Source organism: Ceratotherium simum, chromosome 6 (assembly GCF_057802395.1).
Source record: "Ceratotherium simum simum isolate JZ-2026a chromosome 6, ASM5780239v1, whole genome shotgun sequence".
Taxonomy (NCBI): domain Eukaryota; kingdom Metazoa; phylum Chordata; class Mammalia; order Perissodactyla; family Rhinocerotidae; genus Ceratotherium; species Ceratotherium simum.
The window spans coordinates 18,531,267-18,549,736 of NC_141905.1; the positions used below are offsets into that span (position 1 = coordinate 18,531,267).

The 18,470-nt window shown below is 40.4% G+C and overlaps 1 protein-coding gene across 1 annotated transcript in view; it reads left to right on the forward strand.

Annotated features, from left to right (window-relative positions):
• The window catches only part of PCNX2 (pecanex 2), a 302,893-nt gene that overhangs the window by 211,182 nt on the left and 73,241 nt on the right, over positions 1-18,470 (forward strand). The window lies entirely within an intron of this gene.

Here is an 18,470-nt window from a genome sequence, read left to right on the forward strand (position 1 = left end):
GGGCAGTTATTTTCAAGGGAAGGTGAAGAGAGAGGAGGAATGGTTCACTAAGTAATTTTCAGCAACTCTTAATGGTCTGTGGGGGGAAGGGCCTGAGAACAGAGAAGGAAGAAAGCCTGGTGAGCCAGCCTGTCTTCAGCTGGGGGCCTGACTACATTTCAGGCCACCTTAGCCGCAGTCTACTAGCCATGCCTGCGCTGTGCCGTATAAACCCGAATCCATTTCCTATAATGTGTCTATATTTTGCACAGCTCTAACACTTTACAATGCCCCCTTTGTGTCTCACAGAGGCCAACGATAAGTTAGGAGATCTGTAGTTTCTGTTTCTCCCCTTAGATGGTTTCTGTGAACACAAAACACGCGTCTGTCTGGGGCAGGAGTAGGGCACAGTGATTAAACACAGCCTGGGCTAGCCTGCCTGGGCTCACACCTCACCTCACCTCTGCTGCCTTAAACTGGTGACCTCAGGCCTCTCTCTCCTCTTCTCTAAAATGGGGGCAAAATAATAAGACCTGCTTCATGGAATTGTGAGGAGAAGATGAGTTAACTTAGGTGAAGCACTTAGAAGAGGGCCTGGTGCAGTGTAAGCACTGTGGGAGCCTGCGCCGGGGTGATTCTTCTCTGACTGTTCTGCATAGAGGTCTCTGTCCCCACTTGACCCACGCTAACAGGTGTTTACCATGACTAAGTGCGTCGCATCCCGACGAGCTCACATTTAAGGGTGCGCTGGGGAAAACTAACCAAACCAGAGCACCCCACGGCGAGCCAGTGCTGGGAGACCATGAAGAAGTGCGGGAGGCCCCTTGTGTTCCTGGCAGATTCCTCATATTCTAAGAGAAGTGGGCTTTTTGCAGTGCAAGTAAAGTCATCTTGATTTTCGTCATCAACAAGAGTCCTCTTTTGCGTTTGTCTAAAGAGATCTTGTGCATATTTACAGAGCCAGAGTAGAATAAAACTACCAGCACTGGCTTGTTTTTAGGCTTTTTTAGGAGAAAACAATTTGGGGCACCGTTTTGGAGCTCTGAAAATCACACTTCTGGCAAGTGCAAACGCTTGTAAATAAAAGGAGTGGCAATATCTTGTGCTTTTAGCTATGCAGGAAAGTGCAAGGTATTTTAAACTTGATCTTCAATACAAAAGGTTTCTTTTTGTCTTCTGTTCTCAGATAAGTTAGGAACCGGTCTTTCTGGCCTAGAAGGATTTGATATGAGCAAAACGCACCCCCGTTGAGCTGGACAGGGTTTTAAAGGTTTAAAGCTTCCCCACAGAAGGGGGAATGGAGAAGCCTTTACTAGGTCTCTCTGAAGGAGCCAAGTTGGAGAAAATGCTCTGTCCTTCTGGGGGGAAAGTTCCTGACACAAAACGCAGTCAGCTGAAGGTCTGTGGTCGTCTTGTGTCAAGCATCATAATACAGAGTCTTGTGGCCCGTCTGCTTAAAAAATCAGCGTTGGAATTCAGGACAGTAAGAGTGGTGGGTACCAGGAAAGGAAATGGCAGGAAATCTCGTCTGGATCCCTGCAAACGCTCTGGAAAGCTCATTCTGTCTATCTTAAACCGCTGGTTTTTATTTCCAATACTAGTGACTTCTAGGGTTCTTACTTGAGGATGTCTATGTAGCTGTTCCCATTACCTCCTTTTCAGTTTGATACAAAGGAGCAGTCGGTTAGTGTAATCGATTCTGTGTAACTGTTTCCTTATTGTCCCATCACTTTAAAAGGCCCTCTCCTCTGGAGCTTTGGTGAGCACATTCTGCCCTCTGGGTGCCCAGGTCCGCCACCCCCAACCTGGGGGTGTGGTGAGAGGCACTTACGTTCCCTTTTCGTGGCCTCCTCTCCCTTTCCACCCCTGCTCTCTCACTTTCCAGTCCTCCGGGTTTTATTTCAGGCCTTCTAAAGCTGGCTTTGGTTTTTGCAAGCCTCCAGTGAGCCCTGCACTGTAATGAAGCCATTTGAATACTCTAAGGAACCGATAGGTCAGTCACCAGCTACCTGATAACTCTGGGTCGGCTGCTTCCTCAGCCTGGGCTGGCTGAAATCCGCAGACTTCCTGTTCCCAGCATTGCTCCTCAGGGGGGCGGATGACAAACGTGTCCTCTGCCCTCCTAACTAACCCACTCTCTAGTCGATTCCCCACACGTGGCACCAGGTTGTGTCCTGTCTCAAAAGCCTGAGGTGGCTCATTGCTGCCCGAGAAACAAGGAGAAATGCCACCTAGGCTGGCACTGTCCAGTAAGAAGTTCTGTGCTGAGGAAAATGGCCTATATCTGCATTGTCCAATATGGTAGCCACCAGCCACATGTGACTAATGAGCACTTGAAATGGGGCTAGTGTGACTAAGAAACTGAATTTTTAATTCTGTTTAATTTTAATTAATTTAAATTTAAATAGCCACCTGTGGCTAGAGGCTACCATATTGGACAGCACAGATATAGACCCTCTTCAGTCTTAACCTCATTTTCTAGCCTGTCTCCCACAACACTCTTTCATACATCACATATTGTGGATTTTCCTTTTCAAACATTTACTTGGGCTGTGCCCTTTGCATAGAATGCCCTTCCCTCCCTCCACCTCTCCGTTTTCCATCCACAGCCATCCAGATTCAAAGGGAAGGAAATTGTGTTCCACCTCTTGATGGATGAGTGGTAAGCTTCAAGAACTTGTAGGGTGAGAGGTACTGTCGCAGTCATCTTTAGAATATAGCTTTGCTCTGTGGCCATCAGTAAATTCTTCCCAGGATTGGTATAGACTGCATTTCCCTCCAAGTCTGGACTTGTTTATTTTTCATCTTTGTCTCCCTATGGGGTCATGCACGTGGTAGGTATTCTATCATAGTTCTTAAATGAATTAAGTCCAACAATATTATGTAAAAGGGAAAGGACATCTCAATCTGGGTTTCATTTGCCATTAGAAAGTTCTCTCTTAAACTGATGTGTTCTTGACTAACGAGGTCTTTAAAATCTGTCTTGATGAGCTCTGCCTGGTGCCTCCATTTAAATTACAGGCAATGATAGCAGATGCACTGTAATAATAGTGCCTTGTGTTGATAAAGCCCCCTATGTCAGAGTATTTTAAAAACTTTTAGAAACAAATTCTGGTATTATGATTTATCATCCTTCTCTTTATATTTAAACAATCACTCAATAGCCAAACTTTGTCATTAACATGAAACAGATGTTTAGGCTGGAAAGTACTTGACTCCTGTCCCTGGTTATCTCAGCAAATGTCTTGGTCCTAAAGGAGCTGACTGTCTTCAGCTCTAAAGAATGAATAGTCCCATTGACAATGATTTTGTTTTGATACATCAAAAGTCTTCTATAAAATGTAAAATACCTATAAGGAGACATGTGTAACAACTACCTGAAAGGCAAATATAGCTTTCATAGTTATTACATTTCTATGATACTCTCCAGATTGGTTTAAAAATATTAAGTCATTCTGGGTGTTATCCTTGTCAGCAGATAGGCATTAAGCATCCAGGTGAGGGCACTATGCTAGGCTTATCTAACAGGAATCACTCTATGTGACTGGTCCACAAAAACATCAACTCTGTATTCTGTGTGCTTGATCCCACCCTAGTCAGCAAGAAGATAATCAGCAGACTTAATCCTCAGCTCTACCTGAGGCCGTGATGGTACATCAGAAAGCATAAGCGTGGTGGTCAGTCAGACCTCCATTAAAATCCCAGCCCATCTACTTGGTTAGGTGTTTGACTTTGGGAAATTATTCAGCCTGTGAGCCTCAGTTAACTCATCTGTAAAATGGGATGATTGTCTCTATGTGCCTCCCAGAAGTCATAAACACCAAATGAGACATGGTTCACTGTGGTAAATGTGCAGGTCATTTCTGTGTACAGCATTTCTATCTTTATTCCTGGCCTCATTTTGTTCTCCTTCCCTATTTCTATCTTCTTTCATTCAAGTTTTTCTTTTGGGGAAGACTGGCCCTGAGCTAACATCTCTTGCCAATCTTCCTCTTTTTCTTTGTTCTCCCCAAAGCCCCAGTACATAGTTGTATATCCTAGTTGTAGGTCCTTCTATTTCTTCCATCTGGGACGCCACCTCAGCATGGCTTGATGAACGGTGAGTAGGTCTGTGCCCAGGATCCGAACTGGTGAACCCAGGGCTGCCGAAGCAGAACATGCGAACTTAACCACTATGCCACTGGGCCGGCCCTCATTCAATGTTTAATTCAGTTATATCTTGATGTATTTTATGTATCCTTGCAACTTACCTGAAATTCTTTCTGAAATGATAGAACACTATCATATCAACCAGTGAAAGGACACATGTGTAGACCATGTAACATCAGATCCACAGCCAGCATGCTGTGAGACACCCCATAAATATTAGGCACTCTGTCTATTTTGATGCCTCAGCCAGCCACAGAGCCCAGGTTCTGTTCTTTGAGCATTATAACTGCCTTAGTGGAAAAACAAGATCTCTAAAGCACCACTATTTTGTGGTTTATCACACAACAAAATATATGATCAAAATATTTCAACTAGTCTCAGTGGAGTCTTGTGAATCTTACTGTCTTATTGCCCAGACCCTTCTTTTGTAATATAGAAGTGAGGCTAGCACGGACCCTTGGAATTACAGAATCCCCTCTGTACTATCTACGGAAGGAGGTCCTCCGGCCTCTTCCTACTCTAGGTGGAGCAGACCTTGTGCCTCACTAGGCAGCTCTGTGAGCTTTGTCTGCTACAGCTATGGGCTCTTCACCATTCCGAATCTTTTCCTTGTGGTATCACCTGGATACCACACACACCTGGATACACCTGCTGATCCTGGAGCAACCAGCATCCTCCTGCCTCCTGCACATTCCATCCTTTACCATTTTGAAGGCAGCTCTCCTCCCCTTCTCTGCCCTCTTCTTCATGCTAAACATCCTTAACTCTTCTTTATGTGAAATGGTCTAGATCCTGGGCATCCTAGCCACCCTCATCCAGATGTTTTCTGTGTTATCCCTAACCCTCCCCTCTTTAGCCTGCTCCAAATGTCATCTACTCAGCTCGCAGTAGAGGGACCTGTTACTTCCTGTGAGCCAGGTGTTCTGCTCTCCTTTATGCCTCTCAAAATCTAAAACCTCTCAATTATTTTACTCAAGTAATGCCAAGCCAAGTCTTCATCATCCCAATCTTAGTGTGTTTTACTGAAAATCAGAAATTTACATTTCCTCTATCAACTCTCAACTTGTTGGCATTAACTCAACATTCCAGTCCATAGAGGTTGATTTCAGTCGTTCCTCATCTCTCCAGCCCCCTCACTTATGCTATGTGCACATGGGATTACCTGTCACCATCTGGGTCTTCATTCTTGATTTGTTAATGATGATAACGAAGACAGAGCCGGGGATGACTGACTGGGTTTAAGACAGTCAAAGAAAGAAGTTCTCAACTTCACACTTTATTTTTTACCTTTTTCAGAATGGAGAGGATTTTGTGGAATATTCTCTACCTCCTGAGCTGTTTTAAGCATGGATTGTGAGATCTTTGTCCAAACATCGAGCTTCTCAAAAGGCAATTTTTTTTCTTAAGTACAAAGCAGGAAGAGTATATGGCTTATGGGTTACTAGTAAAATGCAGCACTATAATAAAATTTGCAGTTATGCAGGGGAGAGATTTACATATTTCAACTTGCAATTACGCTACCCTCTAATTTATTTGGGTATGTTTACAAAGTGCCTGGACATATTTAGTTACTGTTGAGATAAAAGTCATGAAGCTCCTTTGTCAGATGTCTCAGGGCTATTCCAGCTCTCAGATCCCTCCCTAGCAGGATGTTGGGCCCTGGTTGTATTATTATTCGTGATAATAATAAAGGTAGCCAGCGCAAAGCAGCAGCAGCAGCAGCAATCCTCATCTTTCTGTATTTATTGAACACCTGCTCACCTCCTCAAATATATTCATTCTAGTCCTCATACCTACTCAGGAAGTAGAATTTCGTTTTTCTCATTTCACAGATCAGAAAAAAGAAACTCAGGGAAGTTTCTTCCCTGGTCACAGAACAAGTCAGCAGCTGAGCCAAGATATTAACCAAGGTCCGGTCTTATTCCAAGCCCGGAGCACTTTCCTTCATGTCCTGAAGCCTCTCAAATGCCTCCCACACACACAAAAAAGAAAAAAGTAAAAATCAGTGAATGCCAGTTAAAGCATTTGCTTGTGACTAGAAAGAGAGGTTGCCTTCACAGCAGCCTGTCTGGAGGGGACTGGGGTCGCAGCCCAGGGCCCGAGGCCACTTGCTGAGTGTGCCTTACTCCAGGAGGGCTTCTTTCAGGCCCTGAGGGAAGCACTGTGCCGCCCGCTCCCAGGGCAGGAGAGCTCCAGGTGCTCCTGAAGGGGGCTGTGTTCCCTGTCACCTTCAAAGTGCTCCTCAGAAGCAGACGGTGGTTCCTTGGGCGGTCAGAACTAACAAGACTCTCAAGACTGGTCTTAAAATCATTAGACTGAGCTTCACAGTTGTGATAACTGGACCACAGAGGGCTCGTAGCTCAAGAGCATGGAGCCCCCTCTTCAGGCTGTATGAGAGCTGGTGAGGGGCCGCTTTGTGAGGTCTGGAACAGTCGTCTGTTGGCAAGCTTGTCTTTCCGTGTCTCAAGGGGTCTTCCTGGTGCTTCTGCGTGTGATGGAGGCAGGGCGCAGCGGTTCTCAGTGGGACTGCCTCCTTCAAGAGGCCCTGGTTGTGTGCTGTGGCCTGGCCTGGTTCTCAGCAGCTCCAGACCCCAAGCGGGGAGGCATGAGGAGCCCTTCGGGGGTGGCCTGCTATCCAGCATGGCCAGAGCCGTGATTGTGAGACCTCTCATACTGGGGAACCGATGATCACCAATAATGTCAGGTGGGGCACTTTGGTTCCAGGCCTTTCCAGGTCTGTAGCCACGAAATTAGAGCAGAATGCAGCCTCGATGACCCTCATGGGCAACAAGCCTGCGATTCTGAATAAAATCTCAGGCCCAGAAAGGGAGTAACACTGATTAATTCAGATGCAATTTTCTTTCTAAATGGGCAATTTGAGAAATTCCAATTTGAGGCCACCCTTGCCCTGAGTGTTCCAGGGTGTTAAATAACTTTATACATCTATGAAAGGGATCAAGAAATGCCCTCTCTTTTCCTAGGAGCTAATGGTAAGTTTTTGGGAATCCTCCTCCCCAGAAGGGACTCCGAGTTGTCTGGATGCATATATAAATGTGAGAGTTTTGAGCAATTTAAAAATGCTTGGGAGTCACTTGGAGATTGCATATGTGTGTCTATTGATAAAAGAGATGTGTTTAGGGATTAACACTGCTTAGCTCCTTCAGGGCCACATCTAGGGAGGCAGTGGGTCCTGGGACTTATAGATACAGCCAGGGCAGGAATATGGAGCAAGTCTCGAACTTTCCAAAAGTGACAGAAGTAGAGCTATAGCAGCAAGAAACGTTCTTAGTTATGTGCAATGAAATGGAGGTGTTAAGACAGACTCAGGAGCTCAAGGGTTTAGTACAGTAAACCTCAGCTAGGTAGCGGGGGACCTGTGGCCTGAGGCTATGCACTTAGGGCAGTGCAGTGCCTGCCTCATATTTCATTTCCCTCTTGAAAACTTAGCTCTGCGTAAAATATTTTCCTGGGCTTTAGGCCACAGGTAAGCAAGGAACAGACAAGCAAGTGAGACTGTGGCCACATGGGCCAAGGCAATAGACAAGATGTGAACCCAGAGTTTCAGGGATCTGTTGTTCCTACCTGGCCGGAGTGAGTGCTGGGACTTTGGGAGATGGGAGACCTGCGGGGAAGGCAAATCCTCTCTTTCCCACTGGTGTGGGATGCAAGCCTAATGCTGCTGGCAGCCTTCTTGTCCCCACAAGGTGAGAAGGGCCTGATAATGCAGCGAACACAGAGGAATGCAAGGCTGAGAGACACAGAGAATGATTCCTGGTGACACTAGCCTGGCCCCTGAGTCCAGCTGGGCCCAATCAGCCTCTCAGCTGGGTGAGCCAATGAATTCCATATTTTGCTTAAGCCATTTCAGTTGGGTTTTCTGTCACTTGAACAAAAGACTTCTAAAAAAAGCAAGGGATGGCTTTCATCAAAGGGATCCTTCCCCCAGACCTTTTATTTTTGGGAAGTGACAGCACAAAGGTCATTGCTGTAATTCTGTTGGCTTAAATAGTCAAGAATGCCAGAGAAGGTGCCCCGCATCCCCTGTTGTAGCTCCAGGCTCGAGTGGCAGACTAGGCGTGAGAGCCTTCCCTGGCTCTATGGCTGACAGGCCCCGTGTCTCAGGCCAATCCTTCCACCTCCCTTCTCAGCCTCGGATTTCCTCAACTGGAATTCTGGGTCTGCGTCTGAATGCTGTTATGTCTCGAAAACTAAATGATGAGCTGGTGCCATCCTGCTGTTTTGCTGACGGATGAGAAAGCTCTCACTCACATACCCAGGGGTAAGATTTGACACTTCAGGTGTGGTGATGAGCTATTATGCAAATATATTCCAGAAGGATGACGCTTTTGAGGAACTCCAGTGTGTTGAATTTCTCAAATAGCACTGGTTTGAGCTTATTATTCATTATGCTGTGGTGCATAATTTTACCCAGGGTCCTGTTACATTTTGCTGAGCAGTTCAAGAATTTGAAAAGTGCAGAGTAGTGGAGTCGACCATGTGCCTGCAGGAAGCGTGCCCACCTGCTTCCCGGCTGTCTGGTGCTGCTGACTCTGCACTTCAATGTCGCCCCGGAGCGAGGCCTGTGACTGAGTCAGGTCGATGGATGGTGCAGGGAGTGTAAGTCCAGTGCAGCACGAGGGCAGAACCCTTCTCCCAGTCATTGCAGCAAGTGAGGGGAGGAGGGTCTTCAGCTTTTAGGGAAGTGTTGGAGATGCAATTGATTTATTTTAAACAAAGGAAGGCAGGAAATATTCAGCTTTTGAATCTGCATTGTCTCAAACCCTTTTACTGCGTGGTTCGAATATCCATGGTGCGAGAAATTTATTGGGCAGATCTGAGGCATCTGCACAGCAAGGGTTCACTCCTCAACACCAAGAACCCTAAGCACTTTAAAAAGTCTTCGCTGTGATCAGCCAACACTCAAAGTGGATGTTACCAGCCACACTCTCCGAGTTACTGCGAGTCAGCTGTGGGAAGGCCCCTCTGGGTCCTGGGGGACTTTTGCATTTGAGGCTCTAGGTTCAAACTCATTCCTTAGCGTTCTGGAAATAGGTGGGGCTTCTTTAGTTTTGTTACCCTCAGCATTTTTCCAAGGCTGACTTTAATCCTGCTTTACTGAAAGCCAAGACCTTGCCTGGGCTTTGCACGTGGTTGCTGTTTGTGATACGCAATAGTATTGACTGACTAATGAAATTAATACATTATGTGAACAAAGGAAGCCATACTTTCTTTTTCTTGTCACTTTGAAAACATTCTACCATCATCACCACGCCATAGGGTCTATAATGCTCTTTCATGTCTGGATTGCTGTGTTTGCTTCTCTCTGTAAACTCAATTAAATAGATTGATGCTCCCCTTCGAGATTTTTTAAATGAAAAATGACCAGTAATGGAAAAATAATCACATACATGAGAATTAGAAAAAAAAATCTATTACCCAATAAAATAAGGGTAATTGAATGTATCGTATTCCTTTTCCATTGTGTGATGTGTTACTATGTTACATTAAAAAAATTATTTGTTTTGGAGTTTGTATAGTTGGAGCTTATTTTCCTAGAGTCAGGGAAGGCTTTGGAGAGAGGTGTACTTTGAGGTTTAGGAGAAAGAAGGAGAGAAAATTCTTGGTAGATTTAAAAAAATTTGGGATAGAAAATGAAGTTTTTAAAAAGCCTAATTTTAAGAGCAGTCCAGAATGATAGAACAGTAGCTTTCTAGTTAAAGTTATCACAGGTAAAGGAGAGCCACTTGGGAAGCCTCCTGAGGAGACTTTCTCACCATTGTCAAAGAACTCGTGTTGGGGAAAGCTGGGCGGGTGGAGGACAACTGAGAGAGATGAATGAACTGATTTTCTGTTGACTATTGTCCCTGTGCTCCTGGAGCCAAGATTCGACAAGTCTGTCTTACTATTTTAAAACCATTGTCAGGATAAAAAAACACGATTCCTTTTTCCCCATTAAAAAAAATCTACACCCAGATGTACTGATTCAGTGATATCAACACTGTTTTCTATTCGCCATTGTCATTCATGGTTCCCTTGGGTAACTGGCCTGTTAGGAGGCTCAAGTGATTCTGTTTGGTATTGCAGTAAGTATGTAGTCACAGATGCAGCTCTGTATCTTAATTTCCTACCGGAAGTCCATTTTATGTACTCAGAAAGCTAGAGTTCAGAAGAACGAGGTGATTTTCTCTTTTGCACCCCTCAGATAATTTAATAAATCATAAACCAAGTTAGACACTTGTTAGGCATCAAGTTAGAAATCAGATTTATTGACTTAAAGTTGCAGTCTTGTTCCTGGGGGTCCCCCCGCCGTATCATTAGTGTCATGTTTCCAGGCCAAATTGTTTTACATAGGGTACACCATCATAAAAAATGTAAACATGAGGTGTCAAAGTTGCATATAATAAATTTCTTCATTCATAATTTTAGGGTAGCTGATTTGACAGGATGCCTTAAGATGATTGTAGAATTAGTCGCATAATTTTAGTTGGATTTGATTTTGTAACATTTTGAGATTGAATGCAAGCAAAGTACAGTGTTATGCTTCGGTAGTGAATAAAATAGCAACGCAAAAGTGAAATCCATCTCGGCAGGAAACACTGGTCATGAGATTTTATTAAGTGCTGCTTCCCTTGACGGCAAAACGGCACTGTATAGTAATGGGCTTCATGCTCCAAGAATGTGTCTTTTCAAGTTGCTGTCTCTCCTGAGATAGGTGCCCGTGCAAACTGAAGGACCTGAGTTCACTCATCAGGGCTGTGTGTGTCACTGCACAAGCAGCTGTAGTTCCAGCGCCAAGGATAGCCATTTCTTTTTGCTGTGTGGGGGCTCATCTTGATCCAAATTCTGTGCATACCACTGGTAACTAATAAAGAAAATAAATATGTCTTCATCCCCAGGAGAAATTTCACCCACAACTCTAAATAAAACACTGTCAAATAAATGACATTGGGCCTCTTTTTACCAGAAGGATATTGCACTCAGAAGTCAAAACCTTACATCAGGCATATTAAACTTGGGGAAAAATCCAGCAACACTCTGACAATTTAATCCTTATGAATCAGATATAATCCTCTGCATCTTTTCACCCCCTAAATATTTATGACTTTCCAGTGAATGACTTGTTGAACTTCATATCCTGTATTTGAAATGTTGGATAGTCTTGGATTTTTCTGGCTGAAATGGGAGAAGCAATCCTAATTTGAAATGTAAGCAAGTTAGGATCAGAGCTGAGAATTGCACATGAATGCATTATAGTCACTAAATTCAGGCCTGCTATTAGCTATGGAGATTTTTGAATTAAAAATTTTAACTTAATTATATATTCACATGCAGTTGAAAGAAATAATACAGAGAGATTCCCCTGTACCCTTTACCCATTTAGCAGGTGTTAACATCTTGCAAAATTATCACAACCAGGATATTGATGTTGATACGGTCAAGATACAGAACATTTCCATCGCCACAAAGATCTCTCCTGTTGCCCTTTTATAGGCACACATTCTTCCTTCCTGCTCCTACTCCCTTCTTAACTCTTGTCAGCTATTAATCTGTTCTTCATCTCTGTAATTTTGCCATTTCAAGAATGTTGTATGAATGGAATCATAGAGTATTTAACCTTGTGGGATTGGCTGTTTTCACTCACCATAATTCCATGGAGCTTCATCGAGGTCATTGTATGTGTCAATAGTTTGGTCCTTTTTATTGCTGAGTAGTATTCCATGGTATGGATGTACCACAATCTGTTTAACAGCCCACCCATTGAAGGACATCTGGGTTGTTTCCAGCTTTTGGCTATTATGAATAAAGCTGCTATGGACGTTCATCTACAGTTTTTTGTGTGAATGTAAATCTTCGCTTCTCTGGGATAATTGCCCAGGAGTGCAGTTGCTGGGTCATATGGTAGGTTTTGTTTTTGTTTTTGTTTTTGTTTTCTAAGAAACTGACAAACTGTTTTTTTAGAAGAGCTATATCATTTTACATCCTCACCAGCAACGTGAAAGAGGTCTAGTTTCTCCATATCCTTGGCAGTATATTGGTGTTTTCACTATCTTTTATTTTAGCCATTCTACTTGGTGTGTAGTGATATCTCATTGTAGTTTTAATTTGCATTTCCCTAATGGCGTATAATGTTGAACATCTTTTCCTGAGCTTATTTGCCATTGGTATGTCCTCTTCAGGGAAATGTTTATTTATGTCTTTTGTTCATTTTCTAATTGGATTCTTTGCTTTTTTTACTTGAACTTGAGAGTTCTTTATATATTTTAGATACTAGTACTTAATAACATTAACACTAGTACTTAAAAATATAATGTGTTAAAACATATGGAATGTAGCAAAAGCAGTGCTCAGAGGGAAATTCATAGCTAAACTGCCTGCATTAAAAATAAGAAAAATCTCAAATCAATAACCTAATCTCCACCTTAAGAAACTAGGGAAAAAAAGAGCAAAGTAAACCCAAAACAAGCAGACAGAAGGAAATAATAAAGATTAAAGTGGAGATAAATGAAATAGAGAATAGAAAAACAGTAGAGAGAATAAATGACATCACAAATTGGTTCTTTGAAAAGATCAACAAAATTGACAAACCTTTACCTAGAATGATCAAGAACAAAAGAGAGAAAATTCAAATTACTAAAACCACAAATAAAAGTGGGGACATTATTACCAACCTTACATGATGAAAAGGAATATAAGAGAGTTCTATAAACCATTTTATGCCAACAAATTAGATAACCTAGATAAACTTAAGGAATTCATAGAAACACACAAAATACCAAAACTGACTGAAGGAGAAATAGAAAATCTGAATAGACCTGTAACAAGTAGAGAGAATGAATTAGTAATCAAAAAACTCCCAACAAAGAAGAGCCCAGGACCAGTTGGCTTCACTGGTGAATTCTGTAAAATATGTCAAGAATTAACACCAATCCTTCTCAAATCTCCTGAAAAATAGTGGACGAAGGAATGGTTTTGAAATCATTCTGTGAGGCCAGTATTACCTTGACACCAAAACCAGACTAAATCATCACAAGAAAAGAAAACTTAGACCAATATCTCTTATGGATATCCTCAAAAAATGTTCAAAATCCTCAAAAAATACTAACAAACCAAGTTTAGCAGCCTATTAAAAGGATTATACACCATGATCAAGTGAGATTTATACCAGGAATGCATTTATGTAAAAATTGTTCTATGTAATATATTATATTAATAGAATGAAGGGAAAAAAACCACATGTGCATCTCAATTGATGCAGCAAAGTCATCTGACAAAATATAACACCCTTTTGTGATAGAAGTACTCAACAAACTAGGAATGAAAGGGAATGTCCTCAATCTGATACAGGGCATCTATGAAAGACTCACAGTTAATGTTATACTTAATGGTGAGAGACTGAAAGCTTCCTCACTAACATAAAGGACAAGACAAGAATGTCCACTCTCACCATTTCTGTTCAACATTGTACTGGAAGGTCTAGCCATGGCAATTAGGCAAGCAAAAAAAGGCATTCAAATTGGAAAGGAAGAAGTAAAACTATCTCTATTCATAGATGACATGATCTTATGTATAGGAAATCCTAAGGAATTCACAAAAAACTATTAGAGCTAATAGTTGAATTCAGCAAATTTGGAAGAAACAGTTTAAACATACAGAAATCAGTTGTATTTCTATATACCAGCAATGAACAATCTGAAAAAGAAGTTAAAAAATCAATTAAATTTACAATAGTATACAAAGAACAAAATACAAGGAATAAATTTAACCAAAGAAGTGGAACATGTGAACGCTGAAAACTACAGACATTGTGGAAAGAAATTTAAGATGACAATAACAAATGGAAAGACATCCCATGTTGATGAATTTGAAGACCTTATGTTAAGAAGGCAATACACCCCAAATTGATCTAAGGATTCAATTAATACTTCTCAAAATTACAACTGCCTTTTTTGCATAAAAAACAAGATCATTCTAAAATACATATGGAATTTCAAGGGACCATGAGTAGCCAAAACAATCTTTAAAAACAGTGAAGTTGGAAGACTCACACTTCCACAGCTTACTACAGAGTTACATTGTTACTACAAAGCAGTGTGGTACAGGTACAAATATACACATGTAGATCAATAGATTAGAATTGAGAGTGCAGAAATAAACCCATGCATCTATTGGTCAGTTGGCTTTCCACAAGAGGTCCAAGACCATTCAGTTTGAAAAGGACAGTCTTTTCAACAAATGATGCTGGGACAACTGGATATACACAAGCAAAAGATGCAGTTGAACTCATATCACACCATATACAAAAATTTAACTCAAAATGGGTCAAAGACCTATGTGTAAAAGCTAAAATGATAAAACTCTTAGAGGAAAATATAGGAGTAAATCTTCATGATCTTGGATTTGAAATGAATTCTTAGATAAGACACCAAAGGCACAAGCAACAGAAGAAAATTTAAATAAATTGGACTTTATCCAAATTAAAAACTTTTGTACATCAAAGAATACTATCAAGAAAATGAAGAGATGGTTCCACTCTGAGGTATATGCCCAAGAAAATTGCAAAGAATGTTTTAAAAAAAAACTTGTACATAAATGTTCATAGTAGCATTAGTCGTAGTAGCCAAAAAGTGACAACCACCCAGATGTCATCAACTGATGAATGAATAAACAAAATGTCATATATCATACAGTGGAATATTATTCAGCTATAAAAGGAATGAAGTACTGATATATGCTACAACATAGATGAACCTTGAAAATATTCTACAAAGTTAAAGAAATCAGACACAAAATGCCACATATAGTATGATTCCATTTATATGAAGTGTTCAGAATAGGCAAATCCATAGAAACAGAAAGCAGATTGGTGGTTGTCAGGGGCTGGGAAAGGGATGAATGGGGAGTGACTGCTTAATGACTATGAGGTTTCTTTAGGGGTGATGAAAATATTCCAAAATTAGATAGTGGTGATGGTCATACAACATTGTGAATGTAACTGAAAAGCAATGAATTGTATGCTTTGAAATGGTCAAAATGGGGAATTTTATGTTATGTGAATTTTACCTCAATAAATTTTTTAAAAATAAGTAGGGCATATTTGTGTGGGTCTACCTTTGGGTTCTCTGTTCTGTTCCATTGATCTCTGTGTCATTCTCTCCACCAGTTCTACCCAGCCTTCATCACTGAAGTTACATGATAAGTCTTTTTTTTTCCCTTGGATATTTGTATTTATTCATTGATTATTCATCACTTACATGTGAATCAAAGCTGTGTCATATTGTGAAAGCTTTATATAATTTTTAGCAACATTTTCAATAATTAGTCATAGCTTCAGATAATTTAACATTCACATCAATAACTGAGAAAACTTTAAATGTGTTTTGCAATTATATGGACCTGGAACTGTGAAATAATAGTTCATTTATAAGAATATAATTATGATTACAGGTAGGTACTCTGAAAATCCCCATCTTCAATTCAGTAATACTGCAACTTTCACATAAGTGGTGTGCTTACAAATTAGTTTCATTGGACTTCATGTTATATTTAAGTGTTTAAATGTTTTTTTTTTTTAATTTTTTGTTTATTGCAGTAACATTGGTTTGTAACATTGGTTTATAACATTGTAAAAATTTCAGCTGTGCATCATTATACTTCTATTTCTGCATAGATTACGTCATGTTCACCACCAAAATACTAACTACAACCCATCACCACACTCATGTACCGAATTATCCCTTTCACCCTCCTCCCTCCTCCCTTCCCCTCTGGTAACCACCAATCCAATCTCTGTCCCTATGTGTTTGTTTATTGTTGTTATTATCTACTACTTAAAAGGAAATCATACGGTATTTGACCTTCTCCCTCTGACTTATTTCACTCTGCATTATACCCTCAATGTCCATCCATGTTGTCACAAATGGCTGGATTTCATCGCTTCTTATGGCTGAGTAGTATTCCATTGTGTATATATACCACATCTTCTTTATCCATTTGTCCCTTGATGGGCACTTAGGTTGCTTCCAAGTCTTGGCTATTGTGAATAACGCTGCAATGAACACAGGGGTGCATGTACCTTTGCGAATTGATGTTTTCAAGTTCTTTGGATAAATACCCAACAGTGGAATAGCTGGATCATATGGTAGTTCTATCCTTGCTTTTTTGAGGAATCTCCATACTGTTTTCCATAGTGGCTGCACCAGTTTGCACTCCCACCAGCAGTGTATGAGAGTTCTCTTCTCTCCACATCCTCTCCAACACATGTTTCCTGTCTTGTTAATTATAGCCATTCTGACGGGCGTGAGGTGATATCTCATTGTAGTTTTGATTTGCATTTCCCTGATAGTGATTTTGAACATCTTTTCATGTGTCTGTTGGCCATCTGTATATCTTCTTTGGAGAAATGTCTGTTCAGGTCTTTTGCCCATTTTTTAATTGGGTTGGTAGTTTTTTTGTTGTTGAGATGCATGAGTTCTTTATATATTTTGGAGATTAAGCCCTTATCAGATGTATGGTTTGCAAATATCTTCTCCCAATTGTTCGGTTGTCTTTTCGTTTTGTTGATGGTTTCCTTTGCTGTGCAGAAGCTTTTTAGTTTGATGTAGTCCCATTTGTTTATTTTTTCTATTGTTTCTCTTGTCCGGTCAGACATGGTGTTTGAAAAGATGTTGCTAAGACCGATGTCGAAGAGCGTACTGCCTATGTTTTCTTCTAGAACTTTCACAGTTTCAGGTCTTACATTCAAGTCTTTAATCCATTTGGAGTTAATTTTTGTGTATGGTGTAAGGTAAGGGTCTACTTTCATTTTTTTGCATGTGGCTATCCAGTTTTCCCAACACCATTTGTTGAAGAGACTTTCTTTTCCCCATTGTATGTTCTTGGCTCCTTTGTCAAAGATTAGCTGTCCATAGATGTGTGGGTTTATTTCTGGGCTTTCGATTCTATTCCATTGATCTGTGTGTCTGTTTTTGTGCCAGTACCATGCTGTTTGGTTACTATAGCTTTGTAGTATATTTTGAAATCAGGGAGTGTGATACCTCCAGCTTTGTTCTTTTTTCTCAGGATTCCTTTAGCTATTTGAGGTCTTTTGTTGTTCCATATAAATTTTAGGATTCTTTGTTCTATTTCTGTGAAAAATGTTGTTGGAACTTTGATAGGGATTGCATTGAATCTATAGATGGCTTTAGGAAGTATGGACATCTTAACTATGTTAATTCTTCCAATCCAAGAGCACGGAATATCTTTCCATTTCTTTATGTCTTCTTCAATTTCTTTCAGAAATGTTTTATAGTTTTCGGTGTACAGCTCTTTCACCTTTTTGGTTAAGTTTATTCCTAGGTATTTTATTCTTTTTGTTGCAATTTTAAATGGGATTGTATTCTTAATTTCTCTTTCTGCTACTTCGTTGTTAGTGTACAGAAATGCAACTGATTTTTGTATGTTGATTTTGTATCCTGCAACTCTTCCATATTCGTTTATTACTTCTAAAAGTTTTCTGGTGGATTCTTTAGGGTTTTCTATATATAACATCATGTCATCTGCAAATAGTGACAGTTTCACTTCTTCCTTTCCAATTTGGAGATGATAAGTCTTGAAATTGAGTAAACTCCCACTTTCTTCTTCTTTCTTTAAAGGTTGTTTTAGCTAATATTATTTCTTTGCCTTTTCATATAAATTTTAAAATAATTTATGGTTATAAATATATATTTTTGCATCTATATTTTTGAGGAATATTGATCGATAGTTCTTCCTTCCCTCCTTCCTTCCTTCCTCCCTTCCTTCCTCCCTTCCTTCCTTCCTCCCTCCCTCCCTTCCTCCCTTCCTTCCTTCCTTCTCTCTCTCTTTCTTTCTTTCTACTTTCTTTGTCAGATTTTATCAGAATAATACTAGCTTCATAAAATGATTGGGAAATGTCCTCTCCTTTTCTATTCTTCTCAAAGAGATTGTGTATAATTGGCATTCTTTCTCAAATATATATTAAAAACATTGTGGGGATTTTGATAGGAATTGTGCTAAGCCTTTATATCAATTTAGAGAGAATTGACATTTTTACTATGTGACAACGTCATCCAGTCCATGGATGTGGTATGTCTCTGTTTATTTAGAGCTTCTTTGATTACTTTCATCAGCATTTTTGTATTCTTCAGCATACAACTCTGTATATGTTTTGTCAGATTTAACAAAACCTAAGTTTTTCCTTTTTTTCTTTCAATGCTTGTAAATGTTGGTATCCATTGTTAGTTAGTACATAGAAACACATTTCAGTTTTGCTTATCTTGTACCCTGCAACTTAAGTGAAATCACTTACTAGTTCTGGGAGGGTTTTTTTGTTTTTGTTTTTTTTT